The following is an 11185-nucleotide window of genomic DNA, read 5'->3' on the forward strand; positions in this document are numbered from 1 at the left end:
GGTTTAAACTGACATTATAGTCAAGTAACCTTACAGTGCCACACCAGGACTCCAGTATCCCTAGTTGTTGTTGTTGCTGTTGTTAAGTGCTGTCAAGTCAGTTCCTACCCATAACGACCATGTATAAGGCTTCTGAGGAGAGGCTGGTGAGCTTGAACCACCGACCTTATGGTTCAAGCCAACTTTGCAGTCCAGCACATTTACCCACAGCGCCACACCAGGACTCCAGTATCCCTAGTATCTCTCCCTAAATCTCATTTCTGAACCTCAGTTCCATTTAGCCAACAGCATCACCTAGGCATCTGATTATCTCTAATCAACTAACTATCTCTCTCTTTTTCTCTGTGACGCACACACATACACCTGCAAATACCTAAAATGTAACATTAATCAAAACCACAGCTATCAAGTTGATTCCAACTCATAGTGATCCTATAGTACATAGGATTTCTACAAAAATATGTGACAACAAACCATACCTTCCATGACACTGTCTACTCAGTTGGGCTTAATCATTGCAATGACCACACAGAGCTTGGACAATATATTCCCAGCTAACAGGTCACAATACAGGATCAGAAAATGCTCAGGGCACAGTTATTCCAGTTAGCTGCTGATAATGCCTACTGAACACACCACCTCACCACAAGCTTCAGCCTGAAGGCACCCAGCTCTAACTCCATGGGTCAGCAAACCTAGTTCCCTTACTTAAGTGCCAAGAGGTACCCCACTCCAAGAGCAAGCTTCCTGCCTAAAGTCACTCAACTTTACTTGCTCTGTGGGCTAGGAAACCCACTGCTCGGTCTCATGCTCTGGTCCTTGGTTCTGCCACTGTTGCTCCTCTGACACTCCTCCTGTGTCACAGCTTTCTGTCCCTGGATTGAGGCAGTTGCCTCAATGCACTAGGATCTCAGGGTCTGTAATGGTTAAGGTTCAGTGTTAACTAGGTCAGAATTTCCAGAGGTTTGTCAGAGATGTGCTAATTCCTATGTTGATGAATTCTAATATGTTGTTGTTTTTGCTAAGTGTCATCAAGTTGATTCTGACCCATAGGGACCCTGTAGGGTTTCCAAGAAGCAGCTGGTGAGCTTGAACCACCGACCTTGCAGTTCAAATGATTTGCAGTCTGACTCATTAGCCCACAGTACCACACCAGGACTCCAAAATCTAATATAGGCATAGTTAATTCTATGATGAGTGGGTGTGAGCAGCCAGTCAATTAAAAGGCTTCTTCCTTGGGGATGTTGCCTGTTCTCAATATAATGGACATACAGGAAAGTCTCTTTTCTGCTGAGGACCTGTGACTCTATATTTGTAAGCCATTTCATTGATAATAAACTATAGAATGATAGATATGTTGTACTAAAAAAGTGAGGTTCTAGAGAAACACAATCATAAGGATGAGTTTTCTAAATTGGTACTGAGGTCTGATTAATTTTAAAGGCACTGATAGAGGGTAGAGACATGTGTGGCTTCCCCTTTATAGGAATCAGCCTTGGGTTGATTTTGAGTTTAGTCCTCTTTCATCATTATGGAGCCAGAGGAAGTCAGACATGGCAGAAACATGTTTTTTGCAGTTGGTGTCAGGAGCGAGATTCATGGCCATGGCTCCCACTCATGGACATATGAGGTTTTATAAGAGTAAAAACAAAGGGGCATGATATAAAATAGTTCATCCAAGGGAAGAGGGGCAACTTCTGGGGTTGCCGAAAGCAGATGTAACACTGGTTAAACAGGATAGCTCATTAGGGGCCAGAGCCTACTGGAATCTGCTCTGTCAGAAGCCCAAGTCCATATGCATATGAAAGTGGTTAGTCCAAGGTAGAAGGAAAGACTGAACTTGAGTGTTTAAAAAGGTTTATGTGTTTGACTGCTTTGGGAATATTGGTTTCTCCTGCTTATTACTGTAAGAATAGACATATACATGTATGATAGGAATATTGGGAGTTATGATTACAGAGTGCTTGTAAGCCCACCTTCAGTATATACTTGATTAGATTTGTTAAGAGTTGGCCTAGAAAAAGTAGATTTTTTGGTTTAATCCTTTGTAGAGTATGACGCCTTAGGTGGAATCATGAGTCCCAATCAAAACCTTCAGAGTTCGGGTATTTACATTTAAAAAGACATGTAGACCAACCCAGAACTGCTGGGAGAACAGGAGATTCCTAATTGAAAGAAAGTAAAAGTGCAAAAGCAGTTTAGCGTTTTTCATTTTGGAGGCATCAAGGCAAGGAAAGTCGGCCCATCAGAGAAAGCCCCCTTCCAGGGCTGAAAGTTAAAGGGAACTGGAGCTGTATGCTCACTGTTGACCACCTGTGTCTATGTATGAGTGGAATTGGGGGAAATGCAGCAATGAAGACACAGGCTGAGTTTGGACATGTTCTATTGGCATTCATTGACCTTGAGATGAGATAGAGAGAAGGCTGGCTGATCTGAAATTTAGGGAACTGTGTGAACTTCTGAGCCCATGGTCACTACCAAGTTCATGGGGGTCACGGCTGAGAGTGAAAGGGCCAACTGGTTTGAAGTGCTGGGAGGTGTGAAAACTCCAAAACTTGCAGCTGGTACCCATTTGACTTAGCTTTGATGGCTAAGGCTGAGTTGGGACCAGAACCTGACCAGATAAAGATGCTTGATCCTGTGAGCAAGTGTCAATTACTACAATTGGATGAACTGGACTTTTGCTCAAAACTCCAATTGGAATGGAAGATTCTTCAGATCAAGGAACATGTTCATCGCAGTTTGCTGGGTCTATAGGGATGGGCAATTGAGACATTGGCTATCAAAAATGGGGGACTAAAAAGACATGAAGTCATTAGCTTACAAGTTTTCATAGGTGTGCCTAGTATCAGAATTAACCCCTTCTAAATAGTTTTCCTGGGGGATTATAGTAGAATTCCCACTTAATAGTTTTCCTCTCTTCCAGATGGGTCCGGAGCATGAGGGTGGGGGTGATGCTGATAGGATTTTATGGTTTCAATTGTGAGTAACTGTTGGTAGGATTAATTGTGATTGTCACAACTGTAATTGTAGAAGATGTGAAAATAAAAGGGAGGAATAGTTCATCTTTCATTTCAAGAACAGATGATCCCAGGACCATCATTAAAAAAGAGCATGAGTGGAGCATGGGATCTCTGCCTGGAAAAGCAGAGGCTGTGGCAGAGACAGCGGCATGGAAAGAGAGAGCAGCTTGAGAGTCTAGGCCCATGGACTGAGTAAGGCTGTGCACCTATGGGCAGGAGGTTGGCTTGCAGAATGTGCCCTTTGGACATTTAGATGAATATATTTTTGTTTGTTTGTTTTATACGTATGCATCAAATACCTTTGCTTTATTCATTTGTGACATAAACATGAAAATTGGGCCAGTACATTTTTTATTGTACATGTTTTAGTTACATCATATTAGGCACAAGATTGACTTTACAATCTTCTTTATTTAGAGATTATCCATATAGTCTATCAGTTTCAAGTTGACAAGCGTGGAGTGTAATAGTTACGGATCTGTGTCAACTTGACTAGGCTAGGATTTCCAGGGGTTAGCAGATGAGATGTGCTTATTCCCATGGTGATGAAACCTAATACAGGCACAGTTAACTGTATGATGAGTGGCTATGAGCAGCCAATCAATTGAGGTTTTCACCCAGTATTAGTTGTTGTTGTTGTTGTTAAGTGTTGTGAAGTCAGTTCCGACCCATAGCAACCCTGTAGAATGTTTCTGAAGAGCGGCTGGTGAGCTTGAACTACTGACATTGCTGTTAAAACCACTTTTCAGTTCAGCACATTAACCCATAGTGCCACAGTTGTTGTTGTTAAGTGCTGTCAAGTCGGTTCTGACCCATAGCAACCCTGTATAGGGTTTCTGAAGAGCAACTGGTGAGCTTGAACAGTAGAGAGCTGAAATCTGTGAACTATAGCTAGCAAAATGTGCCCAAATCTGTGCAGTAAACCCTACAAAAACAAACAAGGATTTAGTACTAATGCTAAACAAAACAAGGATTTAGTAACAAACGATGCTGAACTAAAAAGAACCCTCTCTATGAGAGATGGGGATCTGGAAAGTGCACGTCCTTAAAGGCACTGAGCCAGGCACAAATTGGCATAGTTAAAACAGTGCAATTTTGTCAAATAATATCAATTTGAAATTAGTTCTTTTCTCAGTTGGTGTGTAAATCCGATGATAGCTATCAGGAAGACACTTAGAGAACAATCACTAAATAAATGACGCTGAAACAAAACGGAAAGATCAGGTGATTCTGGGCCTAATGGTTACTTTTATGACTGAAAGCAAGGGGTTTAAGGCTATTCTGTATTTTTCCCTGGAGCAGTGTCTGGTGGTAGATGACACAGAGATCCCATATTGGTCTTTATTTTCGTATTATGGCAGTTAAGTAGAGGAAAAAGACTTGGAATACTACAAATTGTATTCAAGTATAATTTATATCTTGCTACCTGTGTAATTGGGGGCAAACTGAGAGTTTCCAGTTCTACATTGGCAAAATATAGATAATAATAATATAAAAGCCTGATATGTTGCTTTAGGAATAAATTAAGGAGAACAAACACTACATAAATTTTAGACACAGCTTCCAACAGGTTCATTTCAAGTTGACCCTTGCTGAGAAGTCACATTTCCATCCCAGATACACTGAATCAGAATTTACATTTTAACAAGATCTATAAGAATCACCTGTAAGAATCACCCAAGGATCTATAAGAATCAACTGAGGTTAGTATGAAAATTGACAAATAGACCACTTCCTGTCACGTCCTTCTTTAAAAACTTCATCCCCCCTAGCTGCCACCCCTCTCCCTACTGTCTATGGAAAAGATTCTGCCCTTTATCTGTTCTTCAAGGACCACTTCGATCTGGAGTCTGCTTACATTCTGCCGACTTTTCAATATAGTATGGTTGCCTATCTGTTGGCAAGTGTCTATGGAGTCTCCCTGTTTAGTGAATAAGTAGGGTTTGGGTTTTATTTTGTGTTTTTTAAATTGCATTGGAATCAGTTCTGTTGCAAAGTAGAATTGTCCTCCATAGAATGTTCAATGACTGTGATCTTTCAAAAGTAGACCACCGAGACTTTCTTTCAAGGTTTCTCTGTTGTTGTTAAGTACCGTCGAGTGGGTTCCAACCCATAGTGACCCTGTACAGGGTTTCCAAGGCTGTAAATCTTTAAGGGAGCAGAAAGCCTCATCATTCTCCCTTGGAGCAGCTGGTAGTTTTGAAATGCTGACCTTAAGGTTCACAGCCCAATTCGTAACCACTACGCTACCAGAGCTCCTCTAGGTGAATTCAAATTGCCAACTTTCAATTAGTAGTTAACCACTTAACCATTTGTGCCACAACGACTCCTGAGTTAATTCTTAAATCAAAACTCAGTGCTGCCAAGTTGAGTCCAATCCATAGTAATTATGATGAGTTACTTCATAGACAGGTGGAAATGTGTTGAGTCAAGAGTATTCATTTCTTAATCCTTAAAATCACACTGAGAAAGGTTGAGTAGCCAGTCCACAAAAATCTTGGGTCTCATGGATTTGAATCTGAATAATGTTCATCTGATAAGCCCTTTCAATTGCCTTGGCTTACAAAATAATGGTGAAATGGCAGAATCAACTTCCTGATACTGTTAATCCTTTTTCGCACTCTGTCTCTTCCCTTTGTTTCAGAAGAATTTTCAAAAATTGGAGATAAAATTTATTTTTTGTTCACTATGTACCAATGAAAACAAAATTTATGTGATGTTCCTCTGTAAAATATTGGTGTAGTAACAACTAATACTAGTAATAACCATTATATTTGGTTTTTTGTAAGAGACATCACATGGGTTCTGACTCATAACAACCCTTTGGAAAACAGAACAAAAACCTCTATTGGGTCCTGCACCATGCTCACAACATATCTAGGTTTGAGTCCATTGTTGCAGCCACCATGTCAATACATTTTGTTGAGTATCATCCTCTTTTTCACTGACCTACCACTTTATCTAGCAAGATGTCGTTCTTCAATGACTTGTCCCTCCTGATGACATATCCAAATATATGAGATGAATTCTCATCATAATCATTTCCAAGTAGCATTCTGCCTATACTTTTTCCAAGACAATTTTGTTCATTCCCTGGCAGTCATGATTGTTGTTGTTAGGTGCTGTCGAGATGGTTACGACCTGTACTACAGAATGAAATACCACTTAGATCTGCATCATTTTCATGATTGCTGCTATGTTTGAGGCTATTGATACTGCCACAGTGCCAATTCATCTCGTTGGTGGTCTCTCTCTGTTTTGCTGTCTGTCCACTTCACCAAGCATGATGTCCTTCTCCAGGGACTGGTTACACCTGATAATATATCCAAAGTATGAGAGACAAAGTCTGGCCATCTTGGCTTCTAAGAAGCATTCTGGTTGTTCTTCTTCCAACACAGACTTGTTTGTTCTTCTGGCAGTCCATGGAACTTTTATTATTCTTGTCCAACACTGTAACTCAAATGCATCAATTTTTCTATGGTCTTCTGTATTCATTGTCCAACTATTACCTGCATATGAGGCTATTGAAAATACCATGGCATTTATCAGGTGCACTTTATTCCTCAAAGTGACATCTTTGCTCATTAACATTTTAGAGGTCTTGTGCAGCAAATTGACTTAATGCAATAAGCCATTTGATTTCTTGACCACTGCATCTATGAGTGTTGATGGTAGATCCAAGCAAAAAGAGCCTTTGACAACTTCAATATTTTCCCCATTTATCATGATGTCTATTGGTTGGTCTAGTGGTAAGGATTTTTGTTTTCTTTACATTAAGGTGCAACCCATACCCAAGGCTGTGGGGTTTTTTATCTTCATCAGTAAGTATTTTTAATCCTGTTTGTTTGCAAATTGTTAATGAGCCTTCCTGCAACTCTGATGCCACATTCTTCTTCATATAATCCAGCTTCTTAAATTATTTCTTCAGCATGCATAATGAATTTGTATGGTGAAAGAATCCAACCCTGGCATACAACTATCCTTATTGTATTTGAATGACTGCCTCTTAGTCTATATACAGGTTCCTCATGAACACAATTAAGTGATACAGAATACTCATTCTCTGTAATGTTGTCCATAGCTTATCATGATCCACACAATCGAAGGACTTTATGTAGTCAATAAAGCACAGGTAAACATCTTTCTGGTATTCTGTGCTTTCAGCCAAGATCCATCTGATGTCAGCAATCATATCCCTTATTCTGTGTGCTCATCTGAATCCAGCATGAACCTCTGGCAGTTCCCTGTTGCAGCCATTTTTAATTATTACCAACAAAATTTTATTTGCATATGCTATTGACCTGTGATTGGTGCATTATATTGGGTAGTTCTTTCCAAATGTCTTGTCATAGATGAGTGTACACTTACAGGTCTGCATCCATTTGTTTAAATGTCTCGTGTGTTTTTCTGCAAATTCTTGAAGTGTTCTTATTGTCAATGTCTTCAGTGCAGCTTGAACTTCTTCATTTAGTACAATTAAATATCGATCACATGCTACCTCTTGAAATGGTTGAACATCTACCAATTATTTTTGGTACAATGATTCTTGTAGATTCTGTTGACACTTCCTGCATCATTTAATTTTTGTCCATATTATCCTTCAATATTACAACTTGAGGCTTAAATTTTTTCTTCATTTCTTTCAGCTGAGAAACACTAAACGTGTTCCAGCATTTAAGGTTTTTCACTCCAGGTTTTTGCACACATCATTATAATGCACCTATTCTTCATGCATCGATTATGTCATAATTCAACATTTCATATTTACAACAATAGCAAAAAAATCTATTATTTGACTACAGGCAAACTTTGGTGATATTTCAGAATCAGGTCCAGACCACAGCAACAAATACAATATTGCAATAAAGCAAATCACATGAATATCTTGGTTTCTCAGGCCATATATTGGGAGCTCTGGTAGTGTAGTGGTTACAAATCGGTCTGCTAACCTCAGGGTCAGCGTTACATGGGAGAAAGATGAGGCTTTCTGCTCCTGTAATGATTTGCAACCTTGGGAACCCTGTGCAGGGTCACTATGAGTCAGAACCAACTCCACAGTACTAAACAACAACATTGTATATAGAAGAATTGATGCATTTGAGTTACAGTGTTGGAGGAGTATATTGAAAGTACCATGGGCTGCCAAAAGAACAAACAGATCTGTGTTGGAAGAAGTGCAGCCAGAGTGTTCCTTGAAAGCCAGGATGGTCAAACTTTGTCTCTCATATTTTGGACATATTGGCAGAAGGGACCAGTCAATGGAGAAGAATATCATGTTTGGTAAAGTGGAGGGTCGGAGAAAAAGAGGAAGACCTTCAGTGAGATGGATTGGCAAAATGGCGGCATCAATGGGCTCAAGCGTGGCAACAATTGTGAGCTTGGCCCAGGACTGGGCCGTGTTTTGTTCTGTGGTGCGTAGGGTCGCTAGGAGTCAGTACTAACCTGATGGCACCTAACAACAACAACATTAAGCTTACAATAGCATTGTGAGAAAGTATAAAATAGTGTGAGAATTATCCAAATTTCCAGAATCACATAGATACAAACTGAGCACATTCTGTTGGGAAAATGGCCCAAATCGACTTGCTTGATGCAGGGTTGCCACAGACCTTCAATTTGTAAAAATGCATCACCTAAGAAGCACAATAAAGCAAGATGCAGTAAAAGTAATCATACTTATATTTTGAAAATTAATGATATACATCATGTAGTATTAAATGCTGTGGTTCCTGACTTGGTCCCTGACCAGCAGACACATGTGAAAATGGAAGCAAAGCTTGTATTGCATAGTATTTCACTGCCCAGGAAGTAAGAGGTGAGTACAGGCTTCCCAAGCCACCTAGGTACAAAGTGAGTCATATCTACTCTTGTGGGACATACTCAGGGTCACACTTTAAATCTTGTGAATTTGTTTACATTTTTTTTTCAGACTCAACTTGAACCTGCATATGAGAAATTGATGGTCTCTTTTGCAGTCAGCCACTGGCCTTGTTCTGATTAATGATATTTAGTTTCTCCATCATCTCTTTCCACTGATGTAGTCAATTTGATTCCATTTAGTGAGGGTCCCATGTACAATTACTTTTTATGTTGTTAAAAAAAGTTCTTTCCAATGAATAGGTTGTTGTTCTTGCAGAATCCTATCATACAGGCTGCTATCATTTCACTGCAGGATTATGCACTGGATCACAAAGTCAGTTTGAACTGCAATATTGGCAGTTCAAATCTACCAGTCACTCCTCAGAAATCTATATCAGGTCGCTATGTGTTAAAACCCACTCGACGGCATTTAACAGGAACAAAGGTCAATGGTTCAAACTAACCAGCTGCTCCTCAGAAGCCCTATACAGGGTCACTATGAGTTGGAACTGACTGAAAGGCATTTAACAGAAACAATAAAAACCATATCTTCAGATTTATTTCCCAGTATCCATTCAATGGGAGTCCTGGTGTGGTGCTATAGGATAAGCACTGGACTGTTAACAACAAGGTCGTTGATTCAAACCCACCAGTGGCTCCTTGGAAACTCTCTACAATGTTGCTATAAGTCAGAACAGACTCAATAGCAACAACAACATCCATTCAATGAGGAGTCCTGGTGACACAATGGTTAGCAGTCCAAATTCACCCAGCTACTCCTTGGGAGAAAGACCTGCTGATCTGTAGTATTACAGCCTAGAAAACTCTACAGGACAGTTCTACTCTATGGTATGGAGTTTCCATGAGTCATAATCATAGCAACAACAAAATCCATTCACTGTTATTTCCTATGCAACTGCTACTGCATCTAGTACTATCATGAGTGCTAGAGATCAAGAGGAGAGCATGAGACACTTGCTCACTTAACTCAATAAGCACAGAGTTTTTCTGACTCAGCCAACCCAGTCTCCCTGCTATCCTTGAACATGTGTTTGTTGTTGTTTGGTGCCTTAGAGTCAATTAGTGGTTCCTGGTGATCTCATATATAACAGAATTAATGCTGCCCAATCCTGCACCATCCCTAGGATCAGTTGTGGATCAGACCATTGTGATTCATAGAGTTTTCATTGGCTGACTTTAAAAGTAGATCACCTGGCCGTTCTAACATTAAGTGCTGTCATGTAGATTCCAACTCATAAAGACCCTGTATAAGGTTTCTAAGAAGGAACTGGTAGATTTGAACTACTGACCTTATGGTTCAATCTAGAGCTGATCCTACAGGACCACACCAGAAGTCCAACATTATGATCAGCATTATTCAAAATTAATCCTACTAGTTGGAATGCTAAATAAAAGCATTCCCCTCTCCCTATCCTTATCATACCTCTCCTTCAAAGTGCCCTCCTTCATGATGTCATCCCTGGTAATTCAACTCAAAAAGCTTTCTCTGTTTTCTGAATCCTTACATCATGACATTGAATTGGTCACTGTCACCTCTTGTTATGGAAAGATTAGTGATGTCTTCCAACTCATTACAAACAGATTGTGCAAATAGAAATCAGAAAAACTTGAGTGATTCTATCAAACATTCAAAGAGCTGACACCAATTTAACTCAAACTACTACAGAACATAGAAAAGGATGGAAAACCCCCAAATACATTTTATAAAGCAAGCATAATCTTCATACTAAAACCAGGCAAAGACATCATTAAAAAAGAAAATTATAGGCCAATATCCCTCATGAACATAGATGCAAAAATTACCAACAAAATCCTAGCTAATATAATTCAACAACATATCCAAAAAATAATACATCATGGCCAAATTGGAATCATACCATGGAAGCAATGATGGTCTAATATTAGAAAAACAATCAACATAATCCAACAAATAAAACAAAGATGAAGTACCACTTTAGATTAGAAAATGTTTTAAAAACATCCAATATCCATTCCTGATTTAAAAAAAAAAAAAAAAACCACTGGACAAAGTAGGAATTGAAGGGAAATTCCTCAACATAACTAAGAGTATATATACAATTCTAACAGCCAATATTACTCTCACTGGAGATAAAGGATTCCCTTTGCAAACAGGAACCAGACAAAGATGTCCTTTACCACCACTCCTATTAAATATTGAATTGGTGGAATACCGCAAAGGGGTTCTACAACTTGCCCAGTGAAATAGGCCTTGTACAAAGCCTTCACAGAGTATAGGACCTTAGGTGGAATCCTGAGTCCCA

The sequence above is a fragment of the Chrysochloris asiatica genome, unplaced genomic scaffold, assembly GCF_000296735.1.
Source record: "Chrysochloris asiatica unplaced genomic scaffold, ChrAsi1.0 scaffold00074, whole genome shotgun sequence".
Taxonomy (NCBI): Eukaryota; Metazoa; Chordata; class Mammalia; order Afrosoricida; family Chrysochloridae; genus Chrysochloris; species Chrysochloris asiatica.